We start from the raw sequence: 23,802 nt of genomic DNA on the forward strand, positions 1-23,802 counted from the left end.
CACTTTAAAGTGTCACAGCCGATTTTAATAGTATAACAATGATCTTATTTGTTTTTATGGAATAAACTGAATACCGACGGGCGGTGCAACCGAGATGGAGGTGACAGCAGCAGTGGGCGTTAGGGGTGGTGGATCCTGGCAGTGACTCCTCCCATGGCTAGTTCGGTGGAGACGATGTGGGCTCGGGGGAGAGGGGACACACTGCAGCGGTTGCATGGGGTGACGGGTGGAAGGAGAAGCAGTGACCGCGGGCCTATAAGAAACCAGTTGTCGTTTCACGTGCGAAACTGCTCATGGTTCGATTCAGCCACGCGATACAGAAGGGTGAAACGATTATACCCATTTTCTAGGCGAATCGGGGGGGGGGGGGGGGAGAGGACCGTTTGAAACCGAATCGGTGGAATTGGTCAAGAATTAGAACTGATTTTGGCAACCAAACGGTTCTAAGTTCATTCATCAGAGCATCAAATTGGAGCATCATAAACACCGACATTGGAGTAACATCCTCCGAAATACTTCATTGACGTAGAAATTGGTGTAAGCAATATGTTACGTGATAATCCTACGAGCGAATTACGATTGATGACACTTCCGCATGGTAGTTTGAGGATTCTATGGAAGTTTTGAATCTCATTTTTCAATTATTGTCACTCATTTCATTTTACTTTTTCAAGACTAGTATGTTGTTTTGTTAAATTGTGCAGCCGATATTTTGCCATGTGTCTTCTGCTTCTGCTTTATTCCTTGTGTTGGTTTCTTTTTTAATCGAATAGTTATTTGACTAAACCAAAGGGGTCACTAAATCGTTAGCAACCAAAACCTAAATACAGTTCTACATACCGGCCAACATGAGTTCAACTTCCACATGACACATGCTACCTAGCGTTTGTAGAGCATGCACCACGCACTATTACATTCTTGAGAATTATACTGAACACAAGCACTAATAAAATGCATATTCAACAAACTCCTGACTTCAACTACGAGACCTCCAGCTGATGATCGATCAATAGCTGAAGAAAGCACCGCATGTTTTAGCATCATTACATCCACCTCAACAACAATAATGTTACCAATGCCCATCGTGATTGCATTTTTAAGGCCATGCAATAATGCAATTACCTCCCCTTGAACGGATCAAGTAGGTGATGCATCCATGATCTGTACATTAAACATCACTGGGGGTGAAAACAGATCATATACGGATGGATATAATTCATTATGTACCCTATCTTATATTTTTTTCGTATTCAGAGTCGAACATAAATAGCACCAGATAATTATTTTTTCAGAGTAGAAGTCGGAACGGATAGTTAGATAGATATCGGTTAGTCAGATAGATGGAAAGTTATCACTTTATTTGCATCCTCATACAACACATAAACAATATAGGGATGCAATCAAATTGAGCACAGAGAAAGTGATTGGTGAGATGTGAAAACAAGAGCACTCAGTATTATCTATCTACGGATGTGTAATAATCTACCTATATATTATCATATTTTTAAGTGAAATCACAATAGATTGTCTCATAATATCTAACAATTTGAATACTTCGGATGGATACCAGTTATTCTGTATTATATACTATATTTTTTCTCGGATTCGGAGTTGGACACGAATAGTGTCGAACAATATCGAACACGGATACCGGTCATTCCATGTTTACTTCGCAAGCCTTCGGTTGTCGAATGGACGGAAAATATCTGTCCCGTTTTCACCCTTAAATATCGCCACGCTATCTCTGATAACAAATCCTCACCCACCAGAACTCGTCTCTTTATTGAAAGAAGCATCATAGTTTAATTTGAGTGTTGGTTTCTCTCGTCTTTTCTTCCTCCTGAATTCTGTATGGGTTTCTCGAACATAAACTCCATTAATCTCCACTCTAAGCATCTCACTACTCTGAGCCAACTCAGCTTCTTGTCTTTTCTTATCTCCATCATGTATCTTATTTCTTTTCTGTCTGTTAGACAAAGAATCTATCTCCTTGCCTTCTGTGGCTGGCCGTCTGGCTCCTGTGACCATCCGACTCCTTCACATGCATGGCCATCCAACTCTTGCCCGTCCGGCTCCTACCCATGTATGGCCGTCCGACTCTTGCCCTTCCGGCTCCTGTGCATACATGGCCATCCGGCATCTTTCTCTCGTATGTGCCTATATAATGTAAATGTTGCAACTCTGAATTAATCAACACAACTATGTGTGATTAGCTTCACTTACATAGTATCATGATCCGTGTTCGCATCCTGCGACCACGCGCTTCCTCTTCATTCCTAGCCAACATCTCACCTCCGCCATGTCATGGCCAACGATGACGCCACCCGTGCCACCGCCGCTCGCGAACGCGAGGCTGCCGCAGCCCGCGAACGCAAGGTCGCCGCAGCCCGCGAACGCAAGGCCGCCGCCACCCGCGACCATGAGGAGGCTGTCGCCCGTGTCCGTGACGAGGCTGACGCCCACGCCCACAAGGAGGCTATCACCCATGATGATGATGTCGCTCGGGCGCTGGTCCTCCATGAAATCGCTGCCATAGCCAATCTTCACACCCAGGCGGTCGCTGTCCAGAATATCCATGCACTAGTGCCCGTCGTCCTTGACCTCGGCTCACTACAGCAAAAGGCGCGGCCAGTTCCTCATCACATTGGGCAAGTACTCGCTGACTTCCCATGTCCTCTCCGACATCATCTGCTGCGACTCCACCGCTGGTGTCGCATGGATTGTGTCATCCTCGAGTGGCTATACGACAAGATTGTCATGAAGAACGGCATCACCGCGCACATTGTCTGGCAAGCACTCGAGGGGCAATTCATAGGCAACTAGGGGACGCGCGCGCTGCACCTTAACAACGAGTTCCGCGCCTTCGTCCAGGGGTGACCTCACCATCTCGGACTACTGTTGCTGCCTGAAGAGCATTGCTCTAGGTGCCCTTGATGAGCATGTCCTTGACCGCACTCTTGTCCTCACTGTCTTGCGCGGGTTGAACGAGAAGTTCGCATACATGTCGTCTCTCCTCAAGCAGCAATGGCCGTTCCCGATGTTCCTCGAGGTTCGTTCTGACCTCCTTCTGGAGGAACTTGAGATGGTGTTGCACCCTTCTCAGTAATCAACAATTGTCCTCCTCGCCACCACCCCATCTGGCGCAAAGGGGGGCACCCAGCCCACTCGCGGTCAGGCTACCGCCTCGGGCAACCGCTCCACAGTGCCTCCTGCTGTGACGCATGATGGCACTGACTCCTCCGACAGGTCAAGTAGAGCCAATTGTTGACGATGCCGCAACAACGGGGGCGGCAACAGCAACAAGAGCGGCAAATCTAGCACCACTGGCGCTTCATTCGGGTGGCCTTCCTTCTGCAATCCGTGGACGGGCACCATCCAAATGTGGCCCGGACCACAGCAGGGCGCCGGTGCCCGCCCCCCGGGAGCAAGTGCACCACAGTCGTGTGGCGGTGCGCCCATGCCCCACGCCATGGTGGAATACCCGCCGCTGCCAATGACGGCGCCCCCTACTACTCGCAGCAGCCTCAAGTTCCTCCACTGGTGCCCGCTCCTCCCGCCTGGACTCCCATGTCCGGGCATGAGACCTAGGACCAGTCGTCTCTGGCAAACACGTTCAACACTATGACGCTAACGCCACCGCTGAACACGGACTAGTGCATGGACTCCGAGGCCTCCTCGCACATGACTTCCGACACCGGTAACTTGTCATCCTCCTTCCCGCCTATGTCATTTACTCCTTCATCAATCGTTTTTGGTAATGGGTCATTGCTGCCCGTTACCTCCACTGGCTCCACTAACCTTCATGGTCATCTTCGTCTTAATAATGTTCTAGTCACTCCAAACATTATTAAGAATCTCATTTCTGTTCGTCAGTTCACCATTGATAATAATTGTTCTGTTGAGTTTGACCTATCGACCTTTTTGTGAAGGATCTTCATTCCAGGAACGTGATTGCTAGGTGCAATAGCTCCGGTCCCCTTTATCCTCTTCATGTGTTAGCACCCATCGCTTCATCTTGTGCCCTCCTCGCCGGCACCCCCGCTTCGCTTTTGCATCGTCATCTTGGTCACCCCGGTGGCGATGCCCTTTCACGGCTTGTTAGTTCTTCTGCTATTTCATGCAATAAGGGTACCAACGATACTCTATGTCATGCTTGTCAGCTTGGCCGCCATATACGCCTTTCATTTGCCACATCAAACTCTAGAGCTCTTGATAATTTTGACTAAGTACATTGTGACCTTTGGACCTCTCCCATTGCCAGTGTCTCCGGTTACTCTCATTTTCTTGACGATTGCTCTCATTTTCTTTGGACGTTTCCTTTATGTCTTAAATCTGACACTTTCTTCACTATTTCTATTTTTTTCTTCCTTTGTGGCTACGCAGTTTGGCTGCAAGATTAAGAGTGTCCAATGCGATAATGGCCGTGAGTTTGACAACTCCACTGCCAGCACCTTCTTCCTAACCAATGGTGTCTCTCTTCACATGTCTTGCCCCTACACTTCCGAATAGAATGGCAAAGACGAACGCATTATTTGTTCCACCAACAACATAGTGCACTCTCTCCTTTTCCAAGCAAGCCTTTCGCCTTCCTACTAGGTTGAGGCCCTTCATGCCGCCATATATCTTTTTAATCGCCTCCCCACAAAAACCCTCTCCTTCTCCACTTCGCACTTCGTGCTTTACAACATGCCACCAACATACTCCCATCTCCGTTTCTTTGGCTCAAAGTGCTATCCCAACTTGTCCACCACTGCGCCCAACAAGTTGTCTCCACGTTCCACCATGTGTTTGTTTCTAGGCTATTCCTCCGATCATAAAGGTTATTGGTGTCTTGATCTCTCGTCCAATCGGATTATCATATCCCGACATGTCACATTCAATGAGAAATCGTTCCCTTTTGCAAAGTTGAACAGCCAGCTACCTCATGGTGTATTTGATTTTTTTGTCTCCTGACACGACTGTGATGCCGCTCGTTGGTCCGTCATGGTCCTCTCTCACTACAGGTCTCCCTAGTGGTCCGCCCGCACCTAGCTGCGCAGTAACTCCCAGCCCCATCGCGACTCGGTCAGTGCGGCCCCACTACTCGACCCCCTCATGCGCACCCCCAGCTTGGTGCACGCCTGCGACCCTCCACCTGGGTTTAGTGTGCCTCCGTGTGCATCACCCATAGCCTCGGTCTCTCAATCAAGGACGCCACCCTCAATGCCTCTGGTTGAGGTGCCCTCTTTGCCCGCGGCTACCGTAGCTTCAGCTGACGTGCCTTCTATGGTCATGCCTACCACAGCCTCTGCCTCATAGCTTTCGACCGGTGTCGTGCCGGTCACACCAGTCATCAACGAGCACTCAATGGTGACACAAGTCAAACACGGTTTCAGCCAGTCGGTTCAACACCTCAACTTGAACGTGAGCGCCCTATCGCCGATTCCCAAGACATATCAATCTACCTTAGCCGATCTGCAGTGGCGCCACGCCATGGAGGAAGAAGTACGCAACTTTGCTGGCCAATAATACTTGGGATCTTGTGCCACGACTGACTCATGGCAACATCGTTACCGGCAAGTGGATCTTTCATCATAAGTTCAAATCTGATGGCTCCCTTGACCAATAAATAGCATGATGGGTTCTTCATGGCTTTATGCAGCGGCCTGGTGTTGATTTTGATGAGACCTTCAGCCCTGTCATCAAGCCTACCACCGTTTGCACTATTCTGTCTTTGGCCTTGTCTTGGGATTGGCTTTTTCATCAGTTAGATGTGAAGAACGCATTCATGCATGGTACCTTTACTGAGATAGTATACTGCTCTCTGCCCACTAGTTTCGTGGATTCCTCGCATCTGGACTATGTATGTCGTCTGAACAAGTCCCTCTACAGCCTCAAACAAGCACATCGTGCATGGTACAACCATTTTGCCTCTCACATTTTATCTCTGGGGTTTGTTGAGGCAAAGTCAAATACTTCCCTATTTATTTACCATCGTGGTGCCGGCATGGCCTATTTGCTGCTTTATCTGGACGATATTGTGCTGACTGCCTCCTCGGATGCTCTTCTTCGCCGAATTATTTCTGCGCTCCAGCAAGAGTTTTCTAAGAAGGATCTAGGCCTTCTCCATCATTTTCTTGGCGTCTCAGTGGAACGAAGCAATGGTGATATGTTTCTCTCTCAGTGCCAATATATGCTGCACATTCTGGATCGTGCGGGTATGACAGATTGTAAGCCCTGCAGTACACCTGTGGACACTCACTCAAAGCTCTCATTTGCTGGTCCTCCTATGAGTGATCCTACCCACTACCACAGTCTGGCTGATGCTCTTCAGTACCTCACATTCACTCTGCCAGATATTGCTTATGCAGTTCAACAAGTCTGTCTTCACATGCATGATCCCCGGGAGCCTCACTATATTGCACCGAAGCACATCCTCTGGTACATCCAAGTCACTCTAGATCACGGCTTGTTTATCCACCGGTCACGTTCGACGGAGCTAGTTATTTAATCTGATGTTGATTGGGTAGGTTGCCAGGATACTCGCAAGTCCACTTCTGGCTATGCAGTATTCCTAGGTGAGAATGTTATTTTCTGGTCCTCCAAGCGTTAGAACACAGTGTCCCGCTCCAGTGCGGATCCAGAGTATCAGGCTGTGGCCAATGCCATTGTCGAGGCATGCTGGTTGTGACAGTTACTTCAAGAGCTTCACAGTCTACTTCGTCGTGCGACCCTTGTCTACTGCGATAACATTAGTGCAGTCTACCTCTCTACGAACCTGGTGGAGCATCAGCGCACCAAACACGTAGAGATTGATCTCCACTTTGTCGGGAGCGTGTCGCCCTCGGTGACGTTGGTACCCTTCACGTCCCGACTTCGTCCCAGTACGCCGACATCTTCACCAAGGGGCTTCCGACGTCGGTATTCACTGAGTTCAGGTCCAGTCTAAACGTCCACACCAGCGACGCTATGATTGTGAGGGCGTGTTAGACAGATAATCAGTCTCCTTGCCTTCTACAGCTGGCCGTCCGGCTCTTGTGACCGTCCGACTCCTTCGCATGCATGGCCATCCAACTCCTGCCCGTCCAGCTCCTACCCATGCATGGCCGTTCAACTCTTGCCCTTTCAGCTCCTGCGCATACATGGCCATCCGGCTTCTTTCTCTCATATATGTCTATATAATGTAATTGTTGCAACTCTAAATTAATCAACACAATTATGTATGATTAGCTTCACTTTCACTGTCCACCGCATCCATAGAAGAACAATAATCTTTACTTGTGCATCCTTTTGCATGGTTAAGATGGCTGCAACCACATCTCTTGCCGATTGCAAACTAGCCAGTGTAATGAGATCAGGCCGTACCTAAGAATTTGAGGCCAGGTGTTAATCGCAAAATGAGGCCTTACATTTGAGAAATACTGATAACCAAAATATATTTCTATTTTATTATATAACTTCAACATGTTTTTCTTTAAATACTAAAACCTATTTGGTAGACCTCTCACTTCGAGATTCATGCAGGATTTAAAATGTATAGGATAAATAAATTAATTTAAATATCTATTTTCAATCCAAATTAAAAACAAGATGCATAAACCAAATACCCTCGATTTTCCACTGCTCTAGCTAAAAAAATTAAAGACAGAGATAACTAGTTATCTCCAAAAATTACATTAGAGTTACATTATACATCCATGCTAAAAGAGTAAAGGTACTTTTTAATGCCTCCCTGCTTTAAAAATAGAACAAAAATAAAGATTCAGACATCGGCACATAGAAGTTCATATTCTGCAACAAATGAAAAGATATGCTTTTGCTCGAACCTTGATCCGCTGTCGAGTTGCAGACCCAAAGATAATCTGGATTAATCTTGAGTAGAGAGAGAAAGAGGAACGGAGAGACGTGAGGAAACTAGAGAGAGTCTAAGAGGTGGGACAGGGAAGGTGCTTTGCTGTCTGAGAAAGGAAACGAATGAAGGTTGTTACCTGCTGTACTGTTTCCTCTCATCTAATATGGTAATTAGCTGCTGCTTAATATGTACTTAAGCAAAATTTGGGGCCTCTATTTTTTAGGTCCTGTTCGATCGTCCAGCCTGAACCTGCTAATATATATACGGCCCTGTGCTAATATACGGCCCTGAATGCGATGCTGCTCCAGAGAGAGTCTACGCCATATTTCTTTGACCTCCTTACACTTGAAGAATAAATGTGCTCCATCTTCAACAGTGTGCTGACAAATGAAGTTCGTGTTTAAGCCCATACCTCGACATTGCAGATTAACCCTCAACGCATGACTATTATGAACAAAAAGCCACATGAAATGCTCAATCTTATTTGGTATGCCCAATTTCCACACAGATGACCACAAACTCTCCATTTCCTGATTTCCTACCGAAGTCATAACTGTGCCTCTTATCCTCTCTCTTCTGTCATTCTCATAAAGTACTTTATACGCATATTTTACAGTAAACGCACCACTTTTCTCAAAGTGCCATGCAGGAATATCATCCATGTCTTCATGTACGGGCAATGCCAAAATAAGTTTAGCATCCTCCTCCCAAAAAAATGTCATGCAGTAGCTCATGATCCCAACTTCCAGTGGCTGGATTAATTAACTCTGACACTCGCGTCAAAATATTTATGCCCCGAGGAGTGACAGGCCTTCTAGTTTCCAACACGCCAAACAATTCCTTTAACAGATCAACCCCATTCAAAATGCTACGCCATGTCTAAGACATCTTATTATTTTGGCCTTGCTTCTAAAATACTTGTGTCCCGAAAATATTTTGCTTTGAGGATACAAGCACATAACGAGTCTGGGTTTGTTAGTAACCGCCAATCCTGCTTAGCCAACATTGCCATGTTAAAACCATGGATATCTCGGAAGCCCAAACCACCCAAATGCTTTGGTTTAATTAAAATTTCCCAACTCAACCAGTGCATCTTATTTTGTTTGTCTTGTTGGCTCTACCAATATCTGTAAATCATCGTAATTATTTGATCGTATATTAATTATATTTGTGATATCAAAATAACCCATAGCAAAGGTCAGGATGGCTTGAGCCACAGCCTTGATCATGATCTCCTTTCCTGCATATGACAATAATTTTTCCTGCCACCCCTATATTATATTCCAAATTCTATCTTTAAGATATGCAAATGTCTTTGTCCTTGATTTACCCACAAAACAGGGTAGCCTTAAGTATATTTCATTTTGATTTCGCTATTTATTTGTAGCACTTGACATACATCGCTTCTCTGATCCTACCTTGTATTTGCACTAGAAACATGGCTGAATTTTCTTTTGTTTATCTCCTGACCCGAGTACATCTCATACATATCAAGAATACTCTGTAGCTGTGTAGCATCCTCTCGATTTGCACGAATCAAAATCAATGAATCATCGGCAAAAAGAAGGTGAGAGATACTAGGACCACTCAGACAGATTTTAATTCCTGCAATTCTTCCTTCACCCTCCACTTTATTTAACAAAGGCAAAAAAACCTCTGCACACAAGAGAAACAAGTACGGTGACAACTGGTCGCCTTGACGAAGTCCTCTTTCCAGATAAAACCTTTGTGAGAGAACACCATTCACTTTAATTTTATATGATACCGTTGTCACACACTTCGAAATAAGATCGATCCATTGTGTATGAAAACCCATTTGCATAATCACATCTCTCAAAAAGGCCACTCCACCTTGTCATACATCTTACTTAATGTCCAATTTTATACAGCATAACCAACTCCTCCCTTTCTTTTATTGCGCATAAAGTGAGTCATCTCACAAGCTATCAAAATATTGTCCGATATGAGCCTACCAGGAACAAAAGGCACTTTGGGATGGAGGGATAATATCATCAAGAATGCCCTTCAAGCTATTTGCTAGCACGTTGGATATAATCTTATAATAACATTGCATAGACTTATTGGTCGGAGATTGTAGCATTTAGGTCCTTAAGTAAGTAGTAAGTATTTCAGTAATTAATGATAATTGTATCATTGTGACTAACAATTTGTTTTGAAAGGAATAAAAAATTTAGTTCACAATGACAATTTGGTATATTTGGTCCCTAAAGCGATTATATGGATGATCAAAGGACATGTGTGTTAAGAAGGATCTTCTAGTTCTAAGTGTCACAAGGGAGATAAAAGACACAGAGAGTAGTATAGGTCTATTTCTTTAGTCTTTTGATCATACTATAAAGAGAGGCTAAGAGTAGTAGCTTGATATAGTGAGTCTAGACTTGGTTTGATGTACACTTATAAAATTCTAGCACTAGGTAGCTCAGAGAAGCCCATGTTTGAGATGTCAAGAAGTTAGAGCTCAAGAAAGTTTGAATTGGATGAGCTCTGAGGTTTTTTGGTCATCGAATTATCCGGTCTTGTGAAGCCTATTCTCACTGGATCATGTTTGGTTATCAAGACAGAAAATACATTTTATACATAGGATGGTCCAATAATTAAAGCTATAGAATCATCGGATGCTTTTTCTGGGTGACACGTGTCTAAAAATATTAGAAGTGTTACACCGGATAGTCCAGTGTTAGTTTACTCAAAGCATCAGACCAATTTCAGCATAAGTGGAATTGTCCCAAAAAAAAATTAAGTTCAACTCAATGGATTATCCATTGATGCAATGATGAAATCACTAGACTATTTATTCTAGAGGTGATTTCAAGTGATGAAGTTCACCGGATGGTGTGTGATCATGATGTGTGCATCAGACTCTCATCACCGGAGAAATATTTTTAGAGAGGGTTGCTTCGGATAGTGTGAAGCAGTTCTACTCACCGGATAGTCTGGTGATGGACGAATATATACACTGGAGCATTTCCTGCAGAGAAGTTTTTGAGAGCAGAAGAAGTTCAACTCACCGAATAGTCCGGTGATAGCAATGAAATCATCACCAGATCATATTTTTCAGAGAAAGTTGCAAAATGGCAGTTTTGCTATGTTGTACTCACAGGATGGTTCGGTGCTAAGTGTGTGCTCACCAGATGATAACATGTACCTGACTATTTCTCAGCAGTAACGGCTAATGACAGCTAGCACAGTGGGGATTAAAATTTGTACTCACGGGATCATCCGGTGTTAACAAAAAAAGTGGGTGGTTAGACAACGGCTAAACTTTGGATCTCTAGCCTATAAATGTCCCTCTACTTGGTTTCATTTGACTCTCTCGTGACCTAGAAGAGTTCATACATTGTGTGTGTCATCAAGAAGTAAGAGAGATCCCTAATTGAAGACTAAGAACATCATTAGTGCGTGGAGAGTAGCAAGTGTGCATCTAGCTATAGTCTAGGCTCGATATTGGTCAAGTGAAGCTATTGGCTTGTTATTCTTAGTGGTTGGCAATACCTAGCCGATCTTTGGTGATTGAAGGTGTCTCGATGAGCTCTTGCAGTTCTTGTGAGAGCCCCAGAACGAGCTATGTACTTGATTTGATATCCACCAATCCGGAGATAAAGAAGTGACAATCATGAGGGAGCACTTATATTTTGGTGACTCAAGAGGGAGCGATATCCTTGGTGGATGCTCCAATAAGGACTAGGGCAGAGTGCCAACTCCTCGATACCTTAAAAAAAAATTCGATGTTCTCTTGTCTATCTATTTACTATTCCATAATTTAATTTGAGCAACTATTTTCTTGCAAGCTTTTAATTTCATATTTTCTTAGTGTCTTTGCTTGCTTGTTTGTTGTCTTTTTCTAGCTTGATCATGTAGTCATATTTTCTTTCATCTAGGCTAAGATTGCTATTTATTCTAGATTACAGTAGAAGTTTTAAATTGTCCAATTTACCTCCCCCTCTTGGGTTATTCGATCCTTTCAATTGGTATCAGAGCCTCGTGCTCTTGATAGGCTTAAAATCCTAGAGCAATGGCCCTAGGGATTGGAAGTAGCGTACCGAAGTTCGAGGGAAAGAATTTTACCTATTGGAAAGTTCGTATGGCGAGCTATCTTAAGGTTATTTCCTCTGAAGTTTGGCTAGTTGCCTCCATTGAATTTAATCAACTTTTTTATCGACCAACAAGTTATATGGAATGCTAAGACAAAGAATACTATATTTGAGGGAATTAGTGAAGAGATTTTCTCTAGAGTTAGGTGCAAGGAATTCACTAATGAGATTTGGACCGCTCTTTGTGAAATTCATGAGGATTCTAGAAAAATTCATGAGGAAAAATATCATGTGTTTATGAATGCTCTTAATCAATTCAAGATGCTTCTTAATGATTTATGCGATGATATGTATTCTCGTATGAATATGCTTGTGGAAAACATCAATTCTCTCGAACTCACTCCATTTCTCAAGGAGAAGTTATTCATAGGATCTTAATTGTGCTTCCTAAGCCGCAATACAATATTGTCATCTCTCTTCTTTATGAAAGAGACATCAATGATATGACTATCACTGACGCCGTTGGAAAAATATATACTCATGAGATGTTCTTGTTTGGAGATCATGAGTCTTCATCTAAGAAAAATCTTGCTCTCAAGGCAAATACGATTGAAAAGAAGAAGAAGAAGATAAAGCTCCCACCATCAAGTGAAAGCGATGATGATGATGATGACTCCAACACCAAGCTTGGTCTTCTCATGAGAAGAACCACAAGGATGATCTCCAAGTTTCAAAAGAAGTGCTACAACTATGATCCCAAGAAGAACAAATTTTATCCAAAGAAATTTGATAAATTCGGTGGTGGAGATAAAAAGAAGTGCTACAATTGTGGTAACATTGGCCACATATCATATGATACCCTCATCCAGACAAGAGAAACAAGAACAAGTCCAAGAAAATTGATGCAATTGAGGATAAGGACAAGCACAACAAGAAGGATCAAGATAAGAGGAAGAAGAAGCTCTTCAATAAGAAGGGTGAAGGCCATAAGGTCTACATTGTTGGTGAATGGGTCTCTGATGAAAGCTCAAGTGATGATTCAAACAATGCTGAAGACAACAACTTTGCGAGCCTCACCATCACCAATGATGATCCACCTCTACCTCCACCACCTATGTACCTCATGGCGAAAGGTAACAACAAGGTGAGTAGTGAGAAAGATGATAGTAGTGATAATTATGATCTTTCTCCTAATGATCTATCTAAGTTTATGAATGACTATGCTACTATTATCAAGAAACAAAAAGCTAAAATCAAGTCTCTTGAAAATGCTAATTGCTATGCTTAATTCTAGTCATGATGAGTTGTTTGCTAAATACAATGCTGTACTTAAGAAATATGATGAAGTAGTTGCATCTAGCACGTCTCTTGAGGCTAGTAACAAGAAGCTAAAATTTGAGCATATTGACTTGAAATACAAATATCAAGAACTTGAGTTAGCTTATGATGTCATTGATCTTAGCATGAATAAATTGCCTACTATTGATGTTGTTAAGGTCAATGCATCTACTTCTTGTGATGATCTTCTTGATATACCATACTCCTCTTCATGTGATAATATATCATCTTAGCCATGCAAGAGAGCAAGAGCTTGAGAATGAGATTGTAAATTCTCATAAAGAATGCATTGTACTCAACAAGAGAGGCCTTGGATGCTTCCCCAACCCGGTGGAAAAGGTCATTAAGACACCGGAGATCAAGAATTACTTCATCAAGGAAGTTGGTTTATATTGTCAACATTATCAAATCACCGGTCACCACACAAGAGAGTGTTCAATTTCTACTAAACCCCTCCCTATTTTGCCTTCTAAATACAAGTCCACTTTCAATAATCATCATTTCCTATTGCATAAGCTTAAGAGTAGAAAACTCATGGCTAAAATCATTGGAACTCAAGCTAAGGGCAAGTTTCTTAGGCAAATTTGGGTGCCTAAGGCTCTTGTGTCTCACTTCAAAGGTACCAAATTTGGTTGGGTACATAAACAAAAAGCTTGATTTCATGTGTGTTGGTAAACTACAAAGCCGGTGCCAAGTATTGGGTGCTTGATAGTAAATGTACACAACATATGACCGGTAATGTAAAGATGTTTACCTCACTAGAAGATGATGTGAGATATCATGACAAAGTCACTTTGGTGATAACTCTAAGAAAAATGTTGTAGGTTTGGGTAAGATAGCAATCTTCAATGATCGTTATATCTCTAATGTTCTTTTAGTTGAGTCTCTTAGTTTTAATTTGCTTTCCATAACTCAACTATGTGATTTATGCTTCACATGCTTATTTAGTGATGCTGACGTTATCATAACTAGCAAGAAGCATAATGATCTAATCTTAAAGGCTTTATACATGGACATATATATCTTGTGAATTTCTCATCTAATGAAGCTAGCTTGACTACATGCCTCTTCACCAAGACATCTATGGGTTGGCTTTGGCATCGTTGACTTACACATATTGGAATGAGCCAACTTAAGAAAGCGTTCAAGAATAGAATAGTACTTGGTTTGAAAGATGTTGTATTAAAAAAGGATAAGTAGTGTAGCGCTTGCCAAGCGAGGAAGTAAGTTGCAAGTTCACATCCATACAAGTCCATGATCTACATCAAGACCCTTGGAGCTACTACACATGAACCTCTTTAGACTAACTATCTACAAAAATCTTGGTGGTAATCTCTATTGCCTTGTCATTGTTGATAATTATACACCATACACTTGGACTTTCTTTCTAGATGACAAGAGCAACCACATTGGGATCTTCAAGAAGTTCACAAAGATGGCTCAAAATGAATTTGAGGCCACACTTGTGAAGATTCAGAGTGACAATGGCACGGAGTTCAAAAACACATACATTGAAGAATTTTGTGATGATAGAGCCATCAAGCATGAGTTCTCATTAACCTACACTCCTCAACAAAATGGCGTGACGGAGAGGAAGAAGAAGATCTTGATCACTCTTGCAAGAGCAATGTTGGATGAGTATAGTACACCGGAGAAGTTTTGGGCCGAAGCAATCAACACGGCGTGTCATGCATTCAATCGAGTTTACCTTCATCAACTATTGAAGAATACGCCATATGAGCTTCCCATTGAGAGGAAATCCAATATCTCATACTTTCATGTGTTCGGCTATAAGTGTGTTATCTTTAAGAAAAGAGAACGCCTAAGAAAGTTTGAAAAACATTGAGATATTAGTTTTTTTTTGTTGGTTATGCATCTAACTCCAAAGCATATCGAGTATTCAACAATGTCATCGGTCTTGTTGTCGAAATATGTGATGAGAAGTTTGATGAATCTAATGGCTTTCAAGGAGAAGGTGTTTCTTGTGAGGATGTAGGTAACGAACCCTTGAGAGATGCAATGAAGAATATGACAATTGGGGATATCAAGTCTAAGAAGGATGATGAAGATGTACCTTTCACTTCCATTCCACACACCTCCATGGTGCCTCAAGTTGATGAAGATGAGGACAAAAATGATCAATCACTTCCATCACATGATGTTCATATCTCTCAAGAGGAAGCTCAAGCTCAAGCTCAAAATATTGCACCACCTCAAGAAGCACAAGTGAAGCATACACATATTTTCAAGGATCATCCTATTAACTTGATCATTGAAAGTCCACCTAGGGGAGTATGAACTCACTCTCGTCAATATGCTTCATTTTGTGAATATTACTCGTTTGTCTCTTGTTTAGAACCCACACATGTAGATGAGGCTGTTAAGGATCCGGATTGGGTGATGGTAATGCAAGAAGAACTCAACAACTTTACCCGCAATGAAGTATGGATTCTTGAAGAGAGGCCTCAAGACAAGAATTTAATTGGAAACAATTGGATCTTCTGCAAAAAGTAAGATGAATATGGTATGGTGGTACGCAAGAAAGCAAGACTCGTCGTGCAAGGATTTGCATAAAGTTAAAGGTTTAGATTTTAGTGATACATTCGCTCCCGTGGCAAGAATTGAGGCAATTCATATCCTTCATGTATTTTCTTCACATAATAACATTAAGCTTTATCAAATGGATGTGAAGAGTGCATTCTTAAATGGCTTCATCAATAAACTTGTTTATGTTGAACAACCCCTCGGTTTCGTAGATCCTAGATATCTTAATCATGTCTATAGGTTGCATAAGACGTTTTATGGACTCAAGAAAGCCCCAAGAGCTTGGTATGAATGCCTACATTACTTCCTTATCAGCTAAGGATTCATGATCAGGAGGGTGGACACCATATTGTTCACAATAGTCATTGACAAAGAGCTTTTCTTGTGTCAAATTTATGTTGATGATATAATATTTGGTTCAACTAACAAAGAGTTTTGTAAGGAATTTGGTAACAAGATATCTAGGAGTTTGAGATGTCAATGATGGTGAGCTCAACTACTTGCTTGAATTCCAAATCAAGCAATTGAAGGAAGGGACTTTCATCCATCAAGAGAAGTACATGAGGGACATCCTCAAGAAGTTCAAGATGGATGATTGGAAGCCAATCAAGACTCTTATACCTACAAATGGACATCTCGACTTAGATGAAACAGGTAAACCAGTTGACCAAAAGTTTTATCATTCTATAATTAGGTCACTTCTTTACCTTACCATATCTAGGCCTGATATTATATTTAGTGTATGCATATTCGCTCGCTTTCAGGCTAATCCTAAGGAATCGCATCTTAGCGCGGTTAAAAGAATTCTTATATACTTAAAGCATACACCTAGTTTCTACTCTTGGGTTACTTGAATTCGGACTTTGCCAAATGTCATGTGGATCATAAGAGTACTTCGGGTGGGTGCCACTTGCTAGGGCGATCCTTAGTTTTTTGTCATCTAAAAATCAAAACTCGGTAGCCTTGTCCACCGCGGAAGCGGAATACATTGCCTTTAGAGCATGTTATGCTCAAATCCTTTATATGAAGCAAACCTTGTTAGACTTTGGTGTTCGTCTAGAGAAGGTTCCACTCCTGTGTGACAATGAGAGTGTTGTAAAAATTACAAATAATCCCATTCAACACTCTCACACAAAACACATTGATTTTCGCCATCACTTCCTTAGAGACCATATTTCTAATAATGATATCTCTCTTAGTGGTGTAAGGTCGGAAGATCAATTGGCAGATATCTTCACAAAACCTCTAGATGAAGTAACCTTTTGTAGATTGCGAAGAGTGTTGAATATGATAGATGTTTCCAACGTCATGTGATGCCATGTTGTCATATAGATGTATTCATGATAAGTGCTTATCTAACCTTCTCAAGATAGTGATGATCATGGGTTATGCTTGAGATTGTGATCCCCTAGTTTCTCTCAAGGCATGTTGATGGGTTCACCATGAAGAAGCTTGAGAAGGGAAGTAATATGACAAGATAAATTTATTTTATGCTATGCACTCATATGCCATATAACTTGTACTCATGTTTAAATTTATAAAGTTGTTATGCATTGCATATGCATTGGCTGTAAAGAGATCACAAAGGAGGATATCACTCTTTGATATTGTTGTTCGCTTTCTATGTGAACAAACACCTATATGAGTGTGTTTGTAAAGATGTAAGTGCTTAATGCCTATTGAGTCATGTTCTGGCGAATTTAGAGTCTTAATCTTTAAGTTCATAAGGCAGTATGGTTCATTCATTTCCTTGGAGTTTTTCTCCTTCTTTCTTTGGTTCTTATTGCCTATGGCAAAATTATGTATGCTATAGCTGTTTTGGCAAATATTTAAAAATGAGTGTCTGAGAGAATAAGGCTTCACTCAAGCTAGTCAAAACATTTGTTTTTTGTTGTGTGTTGATTTGAAGTTTGGACTTAGTAAGAGATTTTAGTTCAGCTGTAACTTTCTCTTCTCACCGGATGACCAATGCTCCTTTTTTTGCCTCAGTGGATCATCTGGTGCTCTTTGTGCCAGCTCAATTCCCCTGATAAAGTCCAGTATCCGATGATTAGTTTAGAAGCAGAGGATAATATGGTGTTTGTAAAATGGTTTTCCATTCAGAAAAGGTGCAGTGTCTGCAAAGTGTCCCAGACTGGACCTTCCGGTGTTCAATCAGTGGCAACCAAAATCAGAACGACTGAAAATTGGTATGGTGATAGTGTCCGATGATCAGTGGAGCTTCATCGGAGTATCAGGTGTTCAGAATTGAAATTCTTCAGAGAGAAGCTCCGGTGTTTAGTTAAATATCACCAAAGCATCCAGTGTTTGAAAGTGGTCTCGGCTCCGTTTTGAGATCCTCTTTGGAAAATTTTGTATGCCATTCATCGGACCTTCCGCTGTTCATGATTTCTGTGGGACCCACCTATCATATACAATTTTAGCCGGCTCCTCCCCTCTCTCTGCTTTCGTTCTCCGCCACCCGTACCAGCTCTCGTCGAGTCGTCACCGTGCTCCCGACTGTTCTGCACCGCCGACTAGCCCCTACTACGTCATTGCACCACCATCACTCACCACCGCTGCCTCTACTCCATCGTCGTTGCCACCACTCCACCACATCCGCTAAGTGCCATCTCATGCCCTAGCACCTCCGCCACCGTCTTCGACCGCCAAGCTCCTGCTTCATTACCAGCTTCTCTCTCCATTTCATCGTGATGGGTCGTGAGCACTGACAAGGGAAAGGGCAATGCCATTGGGTAGCTAAAGAAGAAGTCAAAGGCTTAGAAGGAGTGGGATAGAGCCTTGGCAGCAGCTAATGCAGCAGATACTCGGTGAGGTTTTTAGATCCGAGTTGACTCCACTACTTCGCGTCGGTCCACCCGCACCCGTCCTGTTGGGAGTTTGGGCTCGATGCCTTTCGGCCAATTAGGCAGCTAGAAGAGGGTTCATCAGGAGCTAGAGCCAGATGAGGAGGGGAAGAAGCAGTCGAAGAAGCAGTAGTCAGAGTAGCCACAGGCACAGGTAGAGCTCAGGCCGATTGATGTGACTTCTTACAAGTCATTGAGGATTAAGAAGCTGCGTTTTGTGCCAGTTGATGAGTGGTTTCCTGAGGTCAGAGATGAGGGGGTTGATCCCAGGTTCTGGATAGTTCTGCAGGAGAACTTCTTCTACTCTTAAATTAGGAAGAAGGTCAGTTTGAACTAGCATAATATGCTCAACTGGTGCTTTATGCAGTCAGCTACAAGGGAAGTGGGCATGAGGCAGCACTTTGACACCTTCTCTGGGCTTTCAGCTCTGCTCACTGACGTGGACAGATATGTAGAGGACTGGGTCAGAGTGTTTTATGCCACAGTATGGATTGCACCAGAGAGAAACTTTATTCAGTTCATGTTCCAGGGCAACACTTCCAGATTATTCAGGAACAGTCTACTTGAGGCTCTAGGGGTTCAGGTGAGTTTTAGGTATCTGCACAAGGTCGTTCATCCAAACGTCGAACCCCCTCGTTGTGCTCTGGTTGGTGGTATTTTCCCAACTGATGAGGAGATCAGGCCGCTTCTTAGACAAACCCTGTCCTTCACTCTAGGTTCGTCGTGACTGCCAGACATTTTGACACCTATGGCGAAGGCCATCCACTTGGCCTTGAGACGTAGTTTGCTGTCGAGGATCGGCTACGGAGAGGCTATCACCAGCTTGCAGTAGTGGTTGATTTTTCTATCCTTACTCACCGATGTTTTGATATCATGGATCTAATCCTATGTGAGATTGAGGATGCTATAGTGGAGGGAATGTCCCTGGCTAGACAGCAGCCATTCGCCCATTTCATCTCTCATTTTCTTGCTCACGCTTTCAGGTATCCTAAGTTCCTTGAGTCCTATGAAGAGTCCGCTACTCGCTACAAAGAGTATTCTCCTTCTACTCTCACAGACAGACACCATGGTCAATGAGCCATGGTTCATGTTCAGGAGCTGATCCCTGTTGATGAGCGAGAGAGAGCAACAGCTAAGGACCAGGCCCTAGCAGAGGCTAAGGCAGAGCTGCCTCAGTATAACTTTGACGTGGACAATGATTTGGACTCAGACAAGAGTGAGTATATTCCTCCGGTCGCTAAGTCACACGATGCCGAGGCAGGAGGTTCTTCTCATGCTGCCCCCAGACCTCAGTTCTTACTTCTTCAGCACCTGAGATAACTCCTCCAATGCCCCATTCTGGACAGACTTCAGAGCTTGCACTGATTCTTCAACAGATGCATTAGCAGGAAGTAGTTCAGCAGCAGCTTGCAACATATGCTAAGATGCATGCGAAGCTTCAGGCTGATATGATTCGCCAGAAGGAGCAACAGATGGTCTTTTCGCAGTCTCTTCAGCAGCAGCGGCAGCAGGCCATGTTCTCAGCACTTCAGTCGGGCAGAGAGAACAATGCTTGCTTCGTTGTCATCACCTCTGCCTACTGGACCAGTGCTTACTTCATTGTCATCACCTCTGCCTACTGGACCTCTTAGTTTCAAGGACTTGCTGCAACCGATAGTCTGTGTTCAGGAGCCTCCAGCTATCTCGCAACCTATGCTCGATGTGGTCGATCCTACTCTTCAGGAGGTGCTAAGTCAGGTTGACCAGAAGATAGCCGCTCAGGGTCTCGACACCTCCAGCTCTGACCCCTGTCTAGACACAGTGTAGAGTCAGACTGCAGCAGGAGCGTCCTCACCTGTTGACGATGTTGACATTGAGATTATCTCATCTGCATCCAACTCCAGGACTGATGCTTCTCAGTTTGTGGTGTAGCCTTCTTCGGTAGTGTCAGCTCCCTCGTCTCCTCTAGCCCCAGATATGTAGATGTATTCTCTTTTTGGTGCTTAGATGCCAAAGGGGGAGAGAGTCTAGTGTTAGACGGAGTTTTGGAGAGAGATAACTAGTCTTGAGTGTCTGGAGAGCTTGCTAATTTCAAGGGTAATCTAGTTTAGCATTTGGGTAGCTAGATTCGACTTGTTGGATCTTATGGTTTTTGATGTAATGACAAGCCATTTGATTCTTAATCGATGTGTTTAGCTTGTCATCACATTGTGTTTCATTTCATGCGTGCTCGATTGTATTTGTTCTAGCAATTTATGTTGTTCTAGTGCTAGGCTTTCTCTTGTTTTATTGTTATATGTTGTCAATGGTGTAGTATGATAGCGTGCACTTCATTTCATATCTCTATCCCATTTGTGTTGTCATCAATCATCAAAAAGGGGGAGATTGTAGTATCTAAGCCCCTAGGTAAGTGGTAAGTATTTCGGTAATTAATGACAATCGTACCATTGTAACTAACAATATGTTTTGAAGAAAACCAAAATTTAGTTCACAATGATAATTCGATATGCTTGGTCCCTAAAGTGATTATATGAACGATCAAAGGACGTGTGTCAAAATTAAGGATATCCTAATTCTTAGTGTCAAAGGAGATGAAGGACACTTAAAGTAGTATAGGTCTATTGTCAAGATTAAGGATTTCCTAGTTCTTAGTGTCACAAAGGAGATATAGGACACTTAGAGTAGTATAGGTCTATTTCCTTAGTCTTTTGACTATACTATAAAGAGGGGCTAAGAGTAATAGTTTGACATAGTGAGTTTAGACTTTGTTTGATGCACACTTATGAAATTCTAGCACTAGGTAGCTCAGAGAAGCTCATGGTTGAAATATCGAGAAGTTGGAGCTCAAGAAAGTTTGAATTGGACAAGCTCAGAGTTTTTTTAGTTCATCAGATGATCCGGTCTTGTGAAGCCTGTTCTCACCGGATCATGTTTGGTTATCAAGACAAAAAAACACATTTCATACACAGGATGGTCCGATGATTAAAGTTGTGGAATAACTGAATGCTTTTTCTTGGTGACACGTGTCCAAAAATATTAGAAGTGTTACACCAGATGGTTTGGTGTTAGTTTTGCTCAAAGCACCGGACTAATTTCAGTAGAAGTGGAATTGTCTTAAAAAAATTAAGTTCAACTCATCGGATTATCCAATGATGCAATGAAATCATTGGACTATTTATTCCTGAGGCAATTCCAAGTGATGAAGTTCACCGGATGGTCTGGTGATCATGATGTGTGCACCAGACTCTCATCACCGGAGAAATACTTCCAGAGAGGGTTGCTTCGGATGGTGTGAAGGAGTTCTACTCACCGGATAGTCTAGTGATAGATAAATATATACACTGGAGCATTTCCTACAGAGAAGTTTTTGAGGGCAGAAGAAGTTCAACTCACCGGATAGTCTAGTTATGGCAATGAAATCATTACCAGATCATATTTTTCAGAGAATGTTGCAAAATGATAGTTTTCCTATGTTGTACTCAAAGGATGGTCCGGTGCTAAGTGTGTGCTCACTGGATGATAACACCGAAATATTTTTCTTAGCGGTAACGACTAAGGATAGCTGGCAAAGTGGGGATTAAATTTGTACTCACCGAATTATCTGGTATGAGTAAGGAGATACTCACTGGATCATCCGGTGTTTACAGAAAAAGTGGGTGTTAGGCAACGGCTAAACTTTGGATCTCTAGCCTATAAATACCCCTCCAATTGGTTCCATTTGGCTCTCTCACAATCTAAAGGAGTTCATACACTCTGTGTCATCAAGTAGTAAGTAAGAGCACTTGAGTTGATTTTGAAGTTCCTAATTGAAGACTAAGGACATCATTAGTGCTTGGAGAGTAGCAAGTGTGCATCTAGTTATAGTCTAGACTCGATCTTGGTTAAGTGAAGCTATTGGCTTATTATTCTTAGTGATTGACAACACCTAGCCGGTCTTTGGTGATTAGAGGTGTCTCAGTGAACTCTTGGAGTTTTTGTAGTAGCCCCCGGATGAGCTATGTATTTAGTTTGATACCCGCCAATTCGAAGATGGAGAAGTGGCAATCATGAGGGAGCACTTAAGTCTTGGTGACTCAAGGGGGAGCGATATCCTTGGTGGATGCTCCAACAAGGATTAGGAGAGAGTGCCAACTCCGCGATACATGTTCTCTTGTCCATCTCTTTACTATTTCACAATTTAATTTGAGCATCTACTTTCTTGCAAGCTTTCAATTCTGCATTTTCTTAGTGTCTTTGCTTGCTTGTTTGTTGCCTTCTCCTAGTTTAATCGTGTAGTCACATTTCCTTTCTTTTAGACTAAGGTTGGTATTGATTCTAGATTATGGTACAAGTTTTAAATTGCCCAATTCACCCCCTCCCCCGCCTCTTGGGTTATTCGATCCTTTCAGAGATTAGTAACCTTTTCCAGAGAAGATACTTTTGGGATTAATGTTTTGATCGTTTCATTCCAAGCCTCAGGCATTGCACCACTATTGAATATGTTTAGAAGTTCACTAACCACTTGATCACCAATCACCTCCCAAAAATATTTGTAGAACATTGAAGGCATCCCAAATGATCTTGGCGCTTTCAAATCTCCAATAGCATCTAATCCGGCTTTAACTTCCTCGATTGTGAATTCCCTCTTCTATTGCTCGTTCATATTTTTGTGTAACTCGAGAAGTTAGAACATCAATAAGCTGCTGGACATTATCATTCACCATGGACCTAAAAAGCTACACAAAGTGATTAGTAATAAACTCATGCTTCTCTAGTTCTCCCTCCACCCAACTCCCATCACCTTTTTGAATTCTACCTATCCTATTCGCCCTTCTCCAAACAAGCAGCATGGAAAAACGATGTATTACGATCTCCCTTTTCTAACTAGTTTGTATGGTCCCTTTGTTTCCAATACATATCTACTTGTTCCTCCAACCTTTATAACTTAAATCTAAGAATCATCTCCTTTGCTACATGAACATGTGAAATAGGGCCTGTCCTATATGCCTCCCGCTCCTTTTTTGCCTTTTAACTCTCTTTTCTAGATCTCCAACATATTAACATTCCAATCTTGCAACCCAGCTGCCGCCACCCCTAAGCCATCATGAATATTATACATTCCTTCCATTCTCGCCAAATCACATGCTTCCTACACAACCCGAGCACAATCCCCCTACACCTAGCTTGCTTCGAAATGAAATAGTCTTTCTCCCTTACCGTTAAATCTATACTT

The sequence above is a fragment of the Phragmites australis genome, chromosome 8 (genome assembly GCF_958298935.1).
Source record: "Phragmites australis chromosome 8, lpPhrAust1.1, whole genome shotgun sequence".
Taxonomy (NCBI): domain Eukaryota; kingdom Viridiplantae; phylum Streptophyta; class Magnoliopsida; order Poales; family Poaceae; genus Phragmites; species Phragmites australis.